Below are 19,249 nucleotides of genomic sequence, written 5' to 3'. Positions count from 1 at the left end.
GTCAAGATGATGAATAAGATACCCCCAGCCCAAATTATTTACCTTTATTTTTTTTAAATTCTAAAGCAGAGTGTTTTTGAAATCTTTTAATACCTTCTGCTTTCCAAACCTGCAAGATCAGAAAATACAGAAAATGGAAATGACAAAAAAGTAAATAAATAAAGATGACCCTGAGAATGGGGACATTTCCAAACAAGGAATAAAAAGCAATATGGAAATGTGTCAGGTAGTTGATTAGTAAACATATTTTATTTTTCTACAAAAAGAAGTCTAAAAGGACCCTGCCTTCTTTTAGAGATGATATTTCATTCTCTCTGGTGTGGATCCTGATTGTTGCATGTATTTAAGCCTCACGGGTGATTTTGGTGACCAACCAGTGGTTTAATGTCCTGTATGAATTAAAAGAGGGAGTGCGTGATAGGGAGACCTATCCTATGATCCTTTGTTTTTCTCCCTTGAGCTTTTCTCTGGGCTAAGTAAGATCTTGTCCAGTAGTGGGTAACATTCCGGACATAGAGAGGGTTAATGAGAAGTACATTGAGCTAAAAGTAAAGATAACTAAATTTGATTTTATTTGTTACTGACAATCTATCTTTAAACAAGTCATTTTTTTCTAGCAATCGGTTTTTCTATCTGCAAAATGGATTCTATAACCAATGATCCTTTACGTTTGTTGAAAATGTGGTTTGAGATGAATTTGGGTCGCGGAAAGTATGCTAATTAAAACTATTATGATTATTTATTGCTATATAAAACAAAAGATTAGACTCACTTCTCAATACTTCCCCCAAACCTTTTCTTGCTACCTTATTCATTGGTAGAAAACAATACCAATTGTTTTCTTGTTCCCATAAGAAAACATCCCAAGACTCAGTCTGATGGAGAAACAGACAAATGCAGTAGGACCATAGATACATAAGAGATCGGCCCAAGTTTAGTACATGGTTTCTCTGATCTCAAATAAAACATCAAATTATCATAACGTTAGTTCCATAAAATTACTTCTTATTGTTTCATAGTATATTTTTAAATATAGATGTCTTTTTTTCTTATTTCACATTTGATGCATAGAAATTTAAAGCATTCTTTTGTTAATATTTTCTAAATAATAGGGCTAATTTCAATGTGACATAACATGAAACTTCAGTTAATAACTAAGTATGAAAATATGGCTAGTTAGAATTAATCTGCATATGTAAACTTAATTAACATTTATTTTATTCAGATCAAGTAATTTGCATAAAATTTGAAGGGTATTTATTTTATGGCATGTTTTCATTTTGTTAAGCTCTCATATTTTATGAATATCACAATGGCTCCAAACGATTACTATTCTGAGATAATCAAGATGTTATAATGATGGCTCAAATTTTGTAGTCAATTTATTTTCATGGATAGCCATTATTACATAATCCATCAAGTGTATTTACAGTTTGTCTTCAGAGACAAAGGAAAAACACATACTTACCTATCTATATAAGATCTCAATGACCTAGAAAGATGGAAGGTGATATCACCCAACATTAGGCTGTTTTGCCAAAAGTGTACTCCTTTGATTAGTTTCTTATTTACTGTGCGGAGTGGCACACACGTGGAAACCATCTCAGATTGGAGCCAGTACCATATGCCTCTTGTAAAATACCACCCTCCGAGGCGGTGGGAAAAAGCTCTTTATTCCCATCTCCACCCGGTTTCCTGAAACTTCTGTGAAGTCAGAGAACTTGGGGGAAATAGTGACGCTTCCTGGCCTAGATTTATCACCATCTGGGAACCAGAATGAGATGCCTGGTGCTGCCACCACCACTTTCATCTGACACATTCTCAGAAATTCATCACTCACAGGGTGATTATAGCCAATGAAAGTCACCTCATCCATTGGGAAGAGGAAGAGAAATAATGGCAGTGAGTCCTGCCTGAAAACCTCCGTCTGCTTCCACTTGCTACCACATCCTGTATAAAAATGCCTTAGGCTGACTTCCAAGGCCAGTTTCTCTGCCACTTTCTCTCCCAAGCCAAAATGGCCTCACTGACTCACGAACGGACTCCTCTCTGCCTCTGCCTTTATGGAGGTCATTGCTCCTCCCTGTTCTCCTTCTGGGGACAGCCAAGTCTCAAATCTCATAGCTGTCTCTCCTGATTCTTCCACTCACACTACTGTTCTTTACAATTTTGTCTATAACAAGTAATTTAGAACCTAATTATGTGCCAGGATGTATTGTCCTTCAATTGTTTCTTGTGTTAATTTTAGTTCCCCAGTTAAACTGTAAGCTCCTTAGGTTAACTTCTGTGACTAACATCTGTTGGCTGAACTCTCCTCACTTTCCCTTTCCTCCGGTAACCATCAGAGTACTCAGTACATAAGTGTTCAGTAATTCATAGAATCTTAGAGATGGGACTTTTAAATCCAGCTAATAGATGGGCAAATAAACTCAGCCCTGTTAGAGATAACCACTTCCATAGCCCTTTGCTTCTTCCTCCTTCCCTTCCCATTTACCTTCCTTTCTTCTTGCTTCCCTTCCACTTTCCCTCCCTCCTTCCATCGCTTCCACATTCATGCAGAGTTAAAATCTGTCCAACTATAACTTTTATTAATTTATTTATTCTATTAAGAGTCTTGCTAAGTTCTGGGGATATAAAAGTGACTACAACCAGGCTCAGTCTCTTGGGAAAGACAATCCAATGAATTTAATACAATGTGAAGAGAATTATGCTAAAGGAAGGTTTAAATTGCTGAGAGAACCCCTGCCTCCCTCTGAGGGCCACAGCTTTGCAGTCCTGCAAGGTCAAACAGATTGTTACTAAGGCTTAATTAGCATTGACTCAATTGTGAAGACCTGCTACAGATTCTTAGGAGGAAATGACTAAGGTTGACTTAAAATCATACAGGAAGTTTGCAAATTATACACCAGTAGTGTCCTAGAGGTTCATTGCTAAGAATATTCTTTGCAACTTTGAAACATGTTTTTCTAATTCAAACAGTTTCGCATAGTAATTATGTCGTAGGGCTAGCACATAAAAGCCTATTAGATCCACTACATGATAAAGTTTAGCACAGTTTAATGTTGATGCTATAGAATCTAGCATGTAACCATTGGGACCATGGCACCCCGCCCCCTCCCGTCTGCTTCCCTCTGCTCCCCTCACCCTACCATTCAGAAAGAGATGGGGCACCCTCTTTCCCTATTCTCACTTAAACAACCTTGGGATAAGTAGTCATCTAGCCTCTCTCATGGCAGCGAAGTACCAAAGTTTCAAGAAGGAGCTGGGAGAACAGTGGAGAACATGAAAGAGCTCTATGTACCATAGCCATATTTTCTTTGTCACCAAATTCCAGAATTTTTAAGACTTTATCTGTTCCTGGGTTGTTGAAAGGATTGCAGATAATGTATGCGAAGTCTCTACTTGAATAATGACAATTATGAATAAATTAAGTATTTATTGAGAGCTTACTATTACTATATATTATATTAATTATATTATATTATATTATTATATTAATTCTCACAACAGCTCAATGTATTGTTATGGTCAATTTACAGATGAGAAACTGAGTCTTAGAAGGTTAAGGAAGACCACTCAGTAAATAAGTAGCAAGCTGAGATTCAAACCCGTGCTGTTTGAAGCCAGAGTCCAGAACTCTGGCTTTTGATGTTTTTGTTCGTAAGGTTAGTAGGACAGACATTTAAAATAGAAAGACTGGCTTGGAAAATTCGGGACACGTGCTCTGGGTGGTTTCCAGTGGGTGGGCTAAAGAGGAGGGGCAGAGGATCGCGTGTTAAAGCAAAAGGAGGCAACATGGGGACTAAGAAGAGAGCTGGTGGGCTCGCACCATCTGTCCATAATCTCCAATGTCTTGCCTCACACGCCCACACCTACCAACTCCCACACACACTCCTGGGGCCCACTGGAGCTCCAAGCAACTCCTTTTGTCTTCTACCCACGGGCCTATTATTAAACTTCCAGTTTTCACACATATGGCTTTTAGAAAACAGGGCTCCTTTCTTCTTTGAGCTCACAATTGTTTTGCCATTTTCAGGCAGTTTGGGGCTTTTGTCAACCCTCTCCCCCTTCATCCTCAGTTTCGGCCCGGGACAAAGATATAGATTCACTAGGTAATAAACGCTAACAGCAGGTTGTTCCCAAACACCACTGTTAATAGTAAAAATTATTGTTTCTTTTAGTAAAATCTCAGCCTCAGGGCTCCACTGAGGACTGATTTCTGGAACATGAAAAGAAGCATCAGGGGCTTTTGGAATGTGGGACTATGTGGGGGGCCGGGGCGGGAGTCACTGAGTAAAGCTGAGCAGCAGAGACAGGTGGAGTGGAAGAAGGAGTGTCTGGTTTCCCTCTTGCTGTCCTCCCTTTGCCACGCACCTTTTTCTGTTCTGATGTCACAAGTGCTGCCCTCGCCCAGCCCAGGTGAGATAAGAGATGGTGCCTGACAGCAGCAGCTGGAGAGTGGTGAGGGCAAGGGCTAGGGTAGCTGCTTTGGGTCTGCTTATGTGCAAGGAATGGATATAAACTGGCCTAGCGAACTACACTTGCCTGCATTATTTTTTTTTTCCACAAAATTCACACGACCCGTTTAACTTTTAAAAATCAGACACACAATGCAGAATCACTATAGAAAAATTAGGATGACTGTTAATCTAGACAGCACTTTTAAAATCTCTTTTTATTCCACCCAAATAATGGAATCTGTGGTCATCTCGACTGCCCACTCGTCATTTGTGGTTTTACACTAACTTCAGATTTGAGGGATAATCTTGGACTTAGGTTGCCCTGGCTTCATGTATGGAGTATGGAGGACTTCAGTAACTCCTTTACTTCTAGTAAGAACCAGCATTTTAATTTTTCCAGCTGAAGATATTCACAGTCCAGTTCCTTCTTCCCTCCTTCCCTTCCTTCCTTCTTAACCTTCTTTCTCTCTCCCCGCGCCCCCTTTCTTCTGGGCAATGATTTTGCCAACCTGTAGAGAAATAAGGTGACTTAGGAGCTTTAAGTATTACAGCTGATAACAGTGAAGGATAAACAGGGAGTTGGGCCACAATTTTATACTGTAAAACAATCCCATCGAGGGATAGATAATATTAGGACAGAGATATCCTGGAGTGATAGTGAGAATTGTATTCCGGTAACCTTGAACTCTCAGAGAGTATTTTGCAAAGAAAAAGCGAAGTTGATAACTGCCTTTCGTGTAGAGATAAAGGAAAAGGGTACTGATTTACTGGCTGGCCATTGGGTGGAGTTTTGGGGTTTAAAAAACCTCAGGACTGAAGTTTTGGGGACTCTACATCCCACATCTATAAAGGATGGGCAAGAGTTTAAGGAGTATAGTGATAAATAAGAACCTTGGGTTAAAAAAAAAAAACCCACCTGGAAAGGCGTGTGACCTGTTGGAGCAAGTCTGGCCCTATTCCTGCTTAGGAAGTTTTAGTAACTGGTGTGGAACAAACAGAGATGCTCTAGATTTGTCTATACAAATACAGTATATTAATAGGGCTCTCTGAAGTAACATCCAAACCAAAATAGTGGAACTTCTATAATCTCTGGAATAAACACATGTATTTTCTTCAGTTAACATTTACTCTGAGGCTATTACACGCAGCACAGTGGGCAAGCTGCAAATAAAAAGTGGAGTTTACCTTCTTCTTAAGGAATCGTAGCCCTGCAAAGTGTCTCCCAGTCCTTGGTTTGCCCATGAATGTGAAGATGGGGAGGGAAATCCACAAGGGACAGAAACTCTAAGCTTTAAGCCCAGAGGAAATGATCTTCCTATAGGTAAACACCATGTTTGTAATTGGAAACCAACCAACCACAAGCCTAAACTTTGCTTCATGACTAATGGCAGGTAACCTAAAAAAAAAAAAAAAAAATTGGATAATTAATAGTGGTAGAATATAGAAAATTAACAATCATGGGGACTACTTTCTGGAAAACTTCCTCCCAGGCTCCTTGATTTGTGTATTCTGCAGCTGCTTTCCCAGGGCCCAAAAGGTAATTAAGAGGTGATAATGATATGTATCCTCCCTTATCAAAGTCATTAACATGTTATTATTGTTGTGAGGAGGCTAGCTATTGCTTGGTCCTGGAGATGCAGATTTAGGGGAAATGTCTTTATTAATCTACCAGGGATTTCTGTGATGATGATGAAATTACAGTTTGGGGATGAATTAGCAGGTTATATTCTCTGTGACTCTTGAGTATTTTCTTTCCTTAAACTTCACAGGTTTCTGAGGACCCCGAGGGCCATGATGACTCTTGATTTTTGCCTATAACTTTCCTGCTTTCCAAGCTATTTAATGTGAATCAGGGATGGAACTCTCCCCTATCTATCAAATTGCTCATCTATTATACTTGAAGATTTGGCTCAAACCCTATCTATCCACGGTGTCTTCTTTGAATTGATGCTCACACAAAGACACTACAAATTCTGCCAACATCAGCTGGTTTCCCTGCTTTGGTTAGCAAGTGCTGTTGTATACAAATATTCATTCAGACTGTGGTAAAGTTTTCGTAGTTAATCTCTTAAACATCTTGGGAAAAAATGGGAGTATCTACTCATACAAATGTTTCACTCTTTAAGGATTTCTATAGATTAAAGAGGAAAAGGAACAAATGCGTTAGAATTGGTTCTAAAATCGCCTAGGCTTTGTTAGATGAAAAAAAGAGTCTATATGAGTTTTCGGAGATTTGTGTTGTATTGCTTGGTCTTTGATGGCTGAAATGTATCCAATAAGCCTCCTTAGAATCAGAGTTATGGCAGCTTAATGGCTTTTAAAATAACTTCAAATTTGTCTAAATAAATATATACATTTAGAGAATGTATATAAAGAAAAAAAAAAACCATAGCTATTCTGCCCCACCCTGCAGGCAGCTACCTTTAATTAATGTAAGTGTTCTTGTATTTACCTCCATATTTCTAAGTAATACATATGTCCTACTAGATCATTATTTAGTAACTATTACAGTTGGGGAGGATTTAAGTCTCCTATCCCACAATACTGCTTCCTCTTGTTCCCCTTTTTAGTTAAATCAATATTCAAGGTTTATATTACTGTAACTTTGTAAATAATGTTCTCTACTGAGCTAACACTACACTATAATTACCTTTCCTTTCTTGTACAGTTTTTTGGGTTTTTTTGGAGTTAATAATTGCCTTGTTTTTTCATTAGCCTGGCTTTGTATAACTATCCGTATGTTCTGCCACAACTTCCAACAATCTCCCCAACACTTTCCACATAGTAAACAGAACAGATAATCTATCAGAATCTAAAGGCCTCCTTCTTGGGGCCCTTTTCTTCCTTTTCCAACCTGGACTGGTTTTTCTTTTGGGCCAATATACCACTGTTATCCTAGGACTTCCCTCTGCCCTCATCTTGGTGATTCTCTTCACCTTCTTCTTGTGTTGGAGCCTCTCCTCTCTGGTTCCCATGTTTTTCTCTTTCTTGCTTTTATTCCCTCATTTTGGTGGCACGCCCTTCCTGAGAAAGGGTGCATGTGAGGTAAATTTACTGAGAAATTTCCCGCCTGAAAATATCTTTATTCTACCCTTGCATTTGTTGAGTAGTTTGGCTGAGAATTGAGTTCTAGGTTAAAAATAATTCTTATTCTGAATTTAAAGGTATTGAAGATATTGCACCATTATCTCCTAGGTTTCACTGTTTCTGTTTACAAGTCCTTTGTCATTCTGATTCCCTATGGTTTTTATGTGAACATTGTGTTTTCTCTGGAGTTCTGAAATTTCAAAATAATATATCTTGATCAAGTCTTTTTTTTATGTATTGCGTTGGGTGTTCAGTGATTTTTTTAATCTAAAGATCCATATCCTACGAAATGTTTTTGTACTGTTTCTTTAGAAGATTGTTCCTTGTCCCGATTTCTCTTATAAAACTCTTATCGATCAGCTATTGAACCTTCTGGATTAATCTCACATTGTCTTTTTTTTTTTTTCTTTTTTTTTGCTCTGATGCTCGCTTTCTCTTTTTATTTTCTGGAAAATTTTTATATGCTTTACTTCCCAAACTTTCTGTTGATTTAAAAAATATATATATATACACACACATATATCATATATATACATATATGTGTATATATACGTATATAGGTATATATATATACGTATGTGTATATATACATATGTTCTTACCTCGCATGCTCATATTTAGTGTTCTATCTTTCTTCCCTCTGATTTCTTTATTTTCTGTTTGCTTGTTTTGTCTGTGTCTTTTATGTTGGAAACTGTCCCTTAAATCTTGTGATCCTTGGCTGTGAGAGAATCATACAGCAACTAAATGTTCTGTGTGCATGTTAGAGGCTCAATGAGGGATTCACTATAGAATTATGGGACAGTGAGTCAACGTTTTTACTAGCGTACCCCTGAAATCTGCGGTCTTTTTCTTAAAGTTCTTTAACTTCTCCACAGAAGGATCTTTCAAATATCTTCCTTAGGATTATAAGCCTAGCTGTGGCTTTCTAGATGGTAGGTAGAAGAAGGAGGCTAGGAGTTTGCTAACAGCCCCTGTTTCTCTGTTTTCTGTGCCTTGGGTCTCTGGTCCTGAGCCTGTCTGGCACAATTTTTGAGATAATAAGTTAATTGTCTCTGTGAATGAGAGGAGATGATAATGGATGGACTTAAGTGGCTAATTGTGCTTTACACTGACATTCAGTCCACTGTCGACCTCCTGCCAGTACGTTCTGTAGGCCCTAAACCTCTAGTTCCTGATTCTTCCTAGATTCTGAAGGCTGACTAGCTTGTTTGTTACTGGGTTTCCTCTATGGGCATACAGAATCCAGCCTTTTCTATTTGGCTTAAAGTGTTAACACTACTTTAATAGCTTACATACAGCAGATATTTGTTGACATTCTTGTCCACCATTGCCTCTTTGCTGTTCTTTTCATTATTGAAGGTTTTTACTTCAAGGGAGTGGAGATAACTATATAGTATATAGAAACTCAATGTCTCACATTTAAGTGAATATAATTTTTTTAAATTTGATCGATGATCACTTCTAAGATACATCTTATTATTAAGAGTTGTTAGACATTAACATGTTAATGAATAAAATCAGAGTGGGAGTTTATAAACCATATTAATGTAGCATTTATTTCGGTGTTAATACCTACAAAGACTGAGTCTTCCCTTATAATTTAAACCAATAATATATGAAAGTTGGATGTGCTAACCAGGTTAAGACCAGGGCCAGGATTTTTCTTATTCAGTTTTGTGATGATCATTCTCCTAGGACTTAGCCCAGACTTTTGAAAATAAACTTATAAACAACAATAATAATGAATTATTAGAGCTGCAGTTTTCTTCTTTTCTTCAATAAACATTTTAATGATCACCTATTAAGTGCAATGAATTGCTGTATGTATCACGCTGTATCAGAGGTATCACGATGAATGAAACAGAGTCCTTAGCCTGGAGAACTTCACATCTAGTGAGAGAGACTGACAAGAAAACAGATAAATATTAGGCATTGTAATTCGTTTTAGTTTAGAAGTATGTACTCAGTACAATGAGAATACCATTTCCCCTGAAGGTGATAAAAATGTCTAGGTCATTTTTTCTTGATGCTCTTCATCAAGGTTCTGGCTAGTATGGAGGTTGGAAATGAGTCCATATAGCTATATGCTATATCTTAGATACATAGCTATATTTTATAGATAGATGATAGGTACGTAGATAGATAGATATAGATAGATAATAGATGTTATAATTTAGCAGGTACTGTACTTAGAGAAGCATCACCAGAGATGGACAGAAGCTTTAAATACGACTTCTCAGGAGACTCTCCAAACTTTGCCTTTCAGAGTTGACCCAGTGGTGTGTGAGGGTTCAAAAATGTGCCTCAGTGCTGAGAAGAGCCCTAGGTAAGCCTTGAAAATGATGTTATTATTACAGTAATCGTGTAATTGTTGTTTGTCAACATGTCTGAGGGCAGGTTGAGGGTCTTATTCATTTCAGGGAGATCTCCATGGTACAGTGCAAAGAGTGTGGTCTTTGAAGCCACAGAAGGTAAAAATATGATACCAGATATGATGTGATGGGTTTATTAGTCGGATTAGGCTAGGGTATGCTGCAGTAATGAAAAACCTCAAGTCTTTGTGACTTAACATATCAGGCTAGATATCCAAAGATGGATCTTCAGAAGGACTCTGGTTATCTGGTTAGTTGTGTGACTTGGTCAAGTCACTTGATCTCATTACACCTAAATTTTCTTTTATGTCAGACTGAGGTAATAATACCTAACTCACATGTTTGTTGTATTAAATGAAGAAAAACAAGTAAAGCGCCAAGGGCCTTGATGGGAAGTATGTGCAGAATAAATGGTAGATATTATTTTTATTTCTTTTACCACAAGGCAGTGAACCTCTCAAATGCAGACTATATGCTATTCTTACATGTATCAAACCCCACCCTTAGTGCAATGCTGGACATGAAGTTGGCACTTCATGCATATTTATTGAATGAATGAATAAATAAAGGAATGTTTGGATTCCACTGGTTCAGGTATTTTCCCGATATGTGAATCATTATTTGCTTCTTTCTTCCTTTAGACTGTATGTACTTCCTTAACTATTTGCTGATACTAGTAAGCCACAATTCTTTTTTAAGCTCCTGAATTACTTGTTCTGTGGTGCTGCAAATAGAGCTAAGGAACACTAATATTATTTTTTAACAACCAAATAACACTTCAGATCCAACACTGCTTATGTACACTGGGGAATGGAATATAAAGAAGTGCTTCTGAGGTAAATGAGGTATCCAAAATAACAGATTGTCTCCATACTTAGTCTAAAAGACCATTTGGCAATCATTTCCTTTGGCAGCCCCACAGATAAGAGAGTCTTTGGCTGTGAAGCTCTACAATGACAGTAAAAGACGAGAGGAGATGGTGAGATGAAGAGTTCATGTGTTTTTTCATGTGTTTGTAGCTTCCATTCACAGAGCTGGAGTGTGGCATTTTCCAGTCATATCTTCCATTCACTATTCTGTTCATGAATGCAGGAGCAATGTTTGGCTAAACACTCTTTCATCATTTTCTAGCTTAGAGAATTACATTATATAAATTACATTGTATAAATTACATTATATTTGTAAAAAAAAAATAAAGACAAAAACAAACAAGCACAACAAAACAGTCTTAGCCTCAATATCATCCTTATTGGAGCAATCTGGGCAGCATCTGCCTCTGCTCCCTGTGGGGTCGAAGTCCTCTTGGCAATGGCATCTTAGACCATCACAGAACGCCCCCGCTATCTAATTGGCATTACACAATTTAGCACTGAGTTTTAATACCACTATTTTGGTCAGCTTTGTCCTCCCAGTTCTGTTGGAAGTCCTTTTTGGGCTGAGACCGAGCCTTCCTTTTTTATTCCCCACAGTGCTTGGCACACACCTTTCTCCAAAGGGACATACCAGCCAATGGCCCTCTTATCTGTTAGTGTTTCCTGAGCTCTCTGCAACGCCTGACTCTGAAACATCTCTTTAGATTAACTCTTTCACAAGGACTTCTTTGAACTTATGCTTTTTGATTCTCTACTATTACTGCCCATCGTGTCCTTTTTTTCATGTTTTCCTCAGGGGAATCTCATTTCCTCCCAAGGCCCTAATCATGACTTCTATGCTAATGACAGCCAATCTGCATGCTCATTTCAACCTGTGAGGAAATTCATAATCGATATACCTAAAAGGAAATTGACTATCTTTTTGCACAAATTAGTTTTCCTCTCTTTTGGAATTTATTTTATTTTATCTTATATTAATTTAGTTATTTTAGTATGTTTCTCTTGATTTTAAACTCCCTCTTTTCAACTATACCTATCGATATATGTTGATATCAATATCTCTCTCTATGTGTATTTACCCTTATGCTCCTCCATCATTTGGCCTATGTAAGTGCGTAATGAATGTTTGATGGCTTATCTTAATTCACCATTCTGGCCTTCATCTCTAAATAAGATGAGGTCAGTAGGTCAGTGCTTTACACTGAAGATCTTTTCAACCCCATAAGAAGGAACAAGTCCAGTATGTTCTCCAGAGAAGATTATAGGGCTTCAGACAATAAAATTTAAAAATAAAATGGTAAGGATATAAATATACAACATTTAAAAAATAATTTATAAAGGAAATTATTAGGCCATTACCACACCATATCAACTTAACTAGAGTGTCTGAAATAGCTCAAGGTTGGATTTTTGAGTCATCTAGTGCAGAGATTAGAAACATTTTGTTCAGTCTTATAGAGGACATGAGTTAAATCATCTTTTTCAAATAGTCTTATAGAATACAAGTTTCGATTATTTCCTAGAGATTTCAGGTGTAGTCCTTGAAACACGAGGATAGATGAGGAGATTGTCCTTTAAGTTCAAGAGTTATATGGACTCACATCATCATAAGCACATAATGGCAAGATCATGGAATACATCATCTCCAGTGGATACTGTTAATTCTCCACCTTGATTAGATGAAGGAAAGCCCACTGAACTTGCTAGGCCAAAGGGAAGTTAGACTGCTAACTTCCCAAAGAATATCTCCTCTTGCCTGCAATCATGTGTTGTGGTGCTTTAGATTCATCAGTACTTTATCTGCCCAAACACCCCAACCATGGAAAGACCTATAAGTGAGGGACTAGGAATCTGCCATTTCAACTCAGGATCTTCCTGGAGCCTCTGATCTGGTTTCTATTTAGACTGGACCTTAACGCTAAATGTGGTGCTTTTTCTCCACTAGACACTTGCAAAAGTGGCTATGAAATTTCCAATGCAATTCATATCATGGTAAGAATATTTTAAAACAGTGGTTTCCAGTGATTAGTCAGCAGGGATTTCTGCTGATGGCCCTTGGGATATAGAGTAAAGAATAGCTGGCTACATGTTTGTTTTGTGTTTTGGATTTTGAAATACTTTGGTTTCTTGGACCACATTATCGCAGACTTCACTTAATTTTCAAGCTATGTTCATAATAAATGACTATTCCAAGAATCACTATAAGGCTTACCTGGATCCCTCTCTCCTTGTTTTATATTCAGTAATCTGTTGTTTACATTTAAAAGCCTTCTAGAGACCACTTAGAAAAGTTGCATTTTTAAACAAAGAATTGGATTGTTAAAGTGATTGTAATCCTTTTTCCAAAAATCTTGGCACCCAGTGTCAATTTACAAATATATACATTTAGCTGGGTTACTTTGGCTTACTCTATTTATGATGGTTGGTTTGGGTTGAATTCTTAGGCCTGTACATGAATATTCACATGCCTCAGTGCTTTTTATTAAACTGGCATTTATATCTACAAGTTTCCAGTTAGGTCCTATAAGGTTTAATTTAGTTGCAGGAATTATAAAAAAACAAGACTTTTCATGTGATATTGAAATAGGATATATTAAGATTCTAGTCTTCTGGCAATATTTCTAAAAGCAGTCCTACCTGACAGTAACAATGCCAGATGGTTAAGAGAAAGGGCTGATGGATTCATAGATCTTTTGAGTTCAGTTAGCACAGAGTGCATTTCTCTGCTTCTTTGAGACTCATGCTGTCTGAAACCAGACATAATTAAAAGATTAGAGAGATGTTTGGAGATGTAAAACTGGTCACTTTTTAATCAAGAAGATTGATTTTCCAATCCCAATGTGAAGGTGGAATTTTAAATAATTTATAGGGTAGAAATCAGTGACTTGTCACAACTTGGCTGAAAGAATAAAGGCTAGGGGAAAAGAAGGACTTAATGTTTTTTCTTCTCTAAATGCCTTATGGAAAGGAGCATAAAAGGGAGTGAGCCATGATTCAGTTGTTATGGATGAGATGGTTCCCAGCCTCTGTATCTCTGCTGGAAGAATAAAGATTAGTTAAGGTCCCTCTTTCCTTTTCTCTCTGTGGCTGGAGGTCTGGACATATTCCTTTCGCTACTCAGCAACATTTCTCTTTTATCCTACAGATACCAGTCAGGTTCCAATCAGGTGAAAGCCAGAGCCTCCTGAACTGGGATCATGACTAAAGTACAGTGATACTTCCATTAGCCAGGGGGGTGCATTCCAGGGACACATATTATCAGAAACTTCGTAATCAGAGTCAGAATATAGGAGGGCTAAAGGAGAGTTCCATGGTGGTACGTAAGGGCACTTCTGGTACTAAAGAAAAAGAGTCTTCCAATATTAATGTAGATATGTGCAAGAAGATATAAAATAGGTGTCTAGGAGCCTTGGTGCTAAGGGGAAGAATTGATTGATTGATTGATTGATTGGTTGGTTGATTGTCAGAAACCAGAGGAAAGCCTGCAGGGAGAGGATTGGCAGCAGAGGCTATTTGATTAAGAGTATGATTGGCTTGGGTTCAGGAAATATTTTTTAAAAAATCTTCTACTCCCAGGTTGGCTAAGTTGGAGGGTTGTCCTTAAGTCAGAGGCGTCTGGTAATGAAGACTCACGGTGCTGGGTCCCTTCTGAGTATACACCTATTATAACACATCTTCCCTTTCCCAAACGAGTTTTCAAAACTAAATCGGACTTAGCTTCAGACAAAACAATAAGTTTAGTGAAATTTCCAAACTCAATTTGTCCTCACCCAAGATATCTCTGCTGCTTTTAAAGCCTGGAGTGGCTTTGCCAAAGTGGAAGGTGGAAAGAGAAACCCTTTTACTCTACAAATGTTTTATGAGGTTGAGTTGGGATGAGTTGCAGTTAAAGTGCATGGATCGGTAAAGGGAAGTAAGAGATGGCAGGCCTTTCCCTACCAGCTCTTAGTCACCTGCCCTTATTCTTAGAGGAGGAGGAAATGGGTTGGAGAAAAAGGTGAGCAGGTGAGAGCTAAAGAGTGCACGCTGTGCTCAAGGGGAGGTAGGAAGGAATTATTCCCAGCAGAGGGAAAAGAAATATAGAAGAGGCCAGGAGAAGATGGTGTCACATGGCATCTGTCTGCCATTAATTTGCTTGGAACCATTAGAAGCTGGGACCTAAGGCATTTTTGCCACTCATCAAGATACAGTAATCGGGTGGTTTATTTGTAGGAAATTTTCTCCCATAGAACTTACAGATTAGAGGTATTGTTACAGACCCTTCCAGGTCAGGGACATAAACCAAGGTCCTTCTGCCCCATGCCGTTTGTGCCAATAGAAAGAGATTAAGTTCAGTAAAGAAGAGCAGAAACTTTCTTTTTGGATGAAAGAATGAAAAAGGGTGAGCCGATGCTCTAGTGGCAACTTCTCTCTGACTGGGAAAGAGCCTTCTGTATTTCTAGGCTGTGGTGTCAGAGAGATTAAATTCTTTTAGGCATGTGTAATTATTTTTCTGTTGCAGTTGGCTCTGTTGCACGTGGTCCTTTTTATACACGATGCCCCATCGCCATCTTGGTTTTTGCACTTGACACCTTGGTCTTTGTGCTCAGCCCTCTTCATTTTCCTTTTCAGTTCCTGTAAGCAATCATAGTTTGTGACATAGTTTAGGTATTGAGAAACATTAAGGTCTTTTGGATGATAGCCCAGTGACAGTATCACTGTAACAGGGGCCCAGAACCTCTTAAAATGAATTGGCTAAGATGCCTAGCCTTCTCCTTCCGGCAACTGAGATGGTGATGAATAGATTAAATGCCTCGCCTTCTCCTTCTCTCAACTAAGACAGTGATGAATAGATTAAATGCAGGGACGAAAAACCAACTCTCCAGGTAGCAGGCTGTGGGGCTAAACACAACAATGAATTTCTGAAGATAATCAACATTCAAAGGCCACTTTTTGCATTCTTGCTTTATATCCACGTATTCTTGTTCTTGTGCAAAGTATAACTGGAAAATACTACTGTACAGTTCTATCATTTCTACAACCTCGGACACTTGCCTATAACCCTAAAGCAGGATTTCTCAACTGCCGCACAGTTGACATTTTGGGCTAGATAATTCTCTTTTAGGAGAGGCTGTCCCGTGCATTATAGAATGTTTGGCAGCATCCCTGGCCTTGACAGACTCAGTGCCAGTAGCACCTGTCCCCCCAGTTGTGACAACCAACAGTGTGTCCAGATATTGCCCCTGAGAGAGTGGAGCAAAATTACTCACAATTAAAAATCACTATCCTAAAGAAACCTATGATTTATATTGAATTAGTAAGCCAATTAAAAACCAGGTTGAATCTGCACTTATTTATTAAGCTTTCTATAAATAAATAATAAGGCCACATTAGGCATCTGCCTGTGGGTTTAAGCCATACTGGAACCATTCTCTCATAATTGTTACCTACTCTGTTTGCACCAGTGTTGCAATGCAGTTCTTAATAAAACTCTCAGCACACAAAGTTTTATATTACCACCTTTATTTCAACTATTTTCTCTTTTCCTCTTTTTGTTGTGTCCTCCTCCCACCCTCTTGACCACCAACTGACTTAAGTATGATACCTCTTTGAACAATGTTCTCCAGAAGGCAGTGCCTAATGTAAAGAGATGATCCTCTTGGGGTGGAGTTTCAGGCAGCAGGACCAAGGTAGTCTGGGAGAGAGTTCTGCAAGTAAGCCTCTCCATCGTCCTTAAATCATACCAGGCAGAGGCCGCCAAATACTTCTGTTTGTATGCTTGGCTCTGTCGGAGCAGATCATGTTGGTAGTATCCACTAAAAACTGGCAATAATAGTCAGGGTTTGGGAAGCTTGATTGGGAAACATCTAGTTCTAAAGAGAAGGATCTTGTCTCAAAGGAAATGAAAGCTTTTTGCCCCAAGAAAGGACTAAATGTAATCAATGGTTCTCACAGAGCTCCTTGCCCAAGTAATTTTGGTCAGGTTAAGTGTGTCAGCAAATTGAACCAAGTGTTACCATAAGAGATTATGAAATGCAGAGTCTAACTGTAATAAGGTTACCAGTAAATGTGGGAGTTCTGGGGTAATAGTGGGGAATATGGGTGAGTGAGAGCCAAAGGAAAATTAGTGAGACAAACAAACCAACAACAACCTGTAAGGTAACCATATAAAACTATTTACTTGGACACTCTATGAGAACAGGCAATAAAATTTCTATCTGCATTAGCTTCATGTTGCAAATTCATGTTTGATCATCAGGTACATGTTAGAGGAGACCCCTGTCCTAGGGTATTCTAGTACCTAGAGGAGGTGGTAGAAGTACCTGCTATAGTAGCTGGAGAAAGGGATGGGCATTTGGGGCCATTAATACCTCGGTCTGTCTGAAGATCGAGCCCTGTATAACAAACAGTCCCTACAATAGCAAAAGTTGGTCTATTCCTTACTATTCTGCTGGTTGAAAACAATGAAAAAGAAATGATTTTGTTGGTTAAACATTCTTATGCTACATGTTCTGAAAAGTTCTTTCAATTGTCTTACTGGAAATACCAGTGTTGATTCAAAATAATAAAATGAAATTAAACAAATGGGATAAACTCATAAGCAATCCATTCCATGCTTCTAGTTTTCTTGAGCGGGGATACTGTTCTTGTTAAATAACTGATTTCCCCAAAATCTGTAGAGGAGAGGAGGCAGTGTGACAAGCTAGCTCTGATCAATGACTGTCAGGCCTCTCTCTACCTTTGAAATCAGCTCCTACTTCTCTTTGGAGACATGCTGTCTTTCCTGTCTGTACATATGCGTTGACACTCTTTCCTGAACCATTTTGAGATGTCTGGTGAAAACTGAATCTGGCATATAAATGCCTGCTGAGTTTCCAAGCTCTGTAATAACTGCTTCCCTCTGCACATAACTGATCTGCTTGGTGTAAGACTTAGGGCTGTCTATTTTTTAGTTGGCTTTCAAACATTGGGTAACTTACTCCTAGGTGATCTCATTCAGTTTCATTGCTTAAATATCATCTGCTTGCTGACATCTCCCAAATTGCTGTTGTCTCCCAGTTCAGACTTCTGTCTGAACTTCTGCTTCTTATTCAATATCACCACTTGGATGTCCCACAGGCATCTCAAACCTAACATGTTCAAAACTTAATTCCTGATTCCCATCCAGTAAGCCTGTTCTTCCTGCAGTCTTCCCCATTTCAGTAAATGTCAACTCTACTCTTCCCTTCAACTGGCCAAATCCCTTGGTGTCATATCATTTCCCATAACATCCAAGCCATCAGCAAAATTGTTGGTTTACTTTGAAAGAACACCTACCCAGAGTCTAGTTATTTCTTACTGCCTCCATGTCTATATCTGGCCTATGCCCCCTGCCTCGCTGCCTCCTCTGTCTCTTGTCTGGTTAAATGCAACAGCTTCCTAACCCATCTTCCCGTTTCCTCACTTGTGTCTTTATAGTCTGCTTTCTCAGCAAAGCAGTTAGAGGAATCCTTTTAAAATTCCTGCTCTCCTTAAAATCATCCAAAGTCTTCCCATTTTATAATCAAACTAATGTCCTGGGGAAACTAATGGCTGCATGTAGTCCTTTCAATTTTATTTCCTGCCCCTGTTCCTCTCATTCATAGTGTTCCGGGCCCACTGTGCGTCTTTTGGATCTTTGTACTTGCTATAACCTGCCCAGACTGCTGTTTCCCCAGAAAGCATCCCGGCTTCCTCTCTCACTAACACCAGGTTTCTGCTCACTTGTCAGCTTACCAGTGAGGGAACCCTTGTCTCAACTGTCTGAAGCAGCACTTGGATCTTTCCTCCACACATACACATCTTTACCTGTCTACACTATGTTAGTTTTCTCCGTGGCATGTATCATTTATACTTTTTTTTTTTAGGCGAGGCAACCCTTGGTTGACTTCACAGATTGCAAGGACCTTGTCAGCTTACAATCCTTATTTTTTATTTTTCATGCCTACAGCACCTGGTCTTCCTAGGTGGTCTCCCATCCAAGTACTAACCAAGCCCGGCCCTGCTTAGCTTCCGAGATCAAACGGAATCAGGCTTGTTCAGGGTAGCATGGCCGTAGACTCATTTATACTTTTATACTTACTTGTTTCCTTTGTCTCTCACTATAGGGATGTAGGTTTATGAGAGCAGGACTTCCTTTATTGACTGCTGTATCCTTAGGCCCTGTATCTATGACTGGTACATTCTAGCCATTTAGTGCACATACGTGGAATGATTGACACCTTTAAATTCCATGTATGTATTATTTTTGTAGGAAACCTTCCATGATCCTCTAAGTCTGGGTTAAAAACTACAGCTGTCTGTGCTTTCCTTGTTATAGAGATTTTCATACTGCATGTTGATTTTATGGTTAATTCATAAAAGCTGCAAAAGAGGTGGAGTAAGTTTATCGTTTTCTTCGATGGATCCCCAATAATTGCAAAGTGGATGGCACATTGTCAGCATTCAAATATTTCTT

The 19,249-nt window shown here is 38.6% G+C and overlaps 1 pseudogene; it reads right to left on the bottom strand.

The window, feature by feature from the left end:
* Nucleotides 1–18,733: 18,733 nt before the first annotated feature.
* Nucleotides 18,734–18,852, bottom strand: LOC120605631 (uncharacterized; annotated as a pseudogene).
* Nucleotides 18,853–19,249: the final 397 nt, after the last annotated feature.

This window comes from Pteropus medius, unplaced genomic scaffold, assembly GCF_902729225.1.
Source record: "Pteropus medius unplaced genomic scaffold, Ma_sr-lr_union100, whole genome shotgun sequence".
Taxonomy (NCBI): Eukaryota; Metazoa; Chordata; class Mammalia; order Chiroptera; family Pteropodidae; genus Pteropus; species Pteropus medius.
This window is presented reverse-complemented; position numbering and strand designations above follow the sequence as displayed.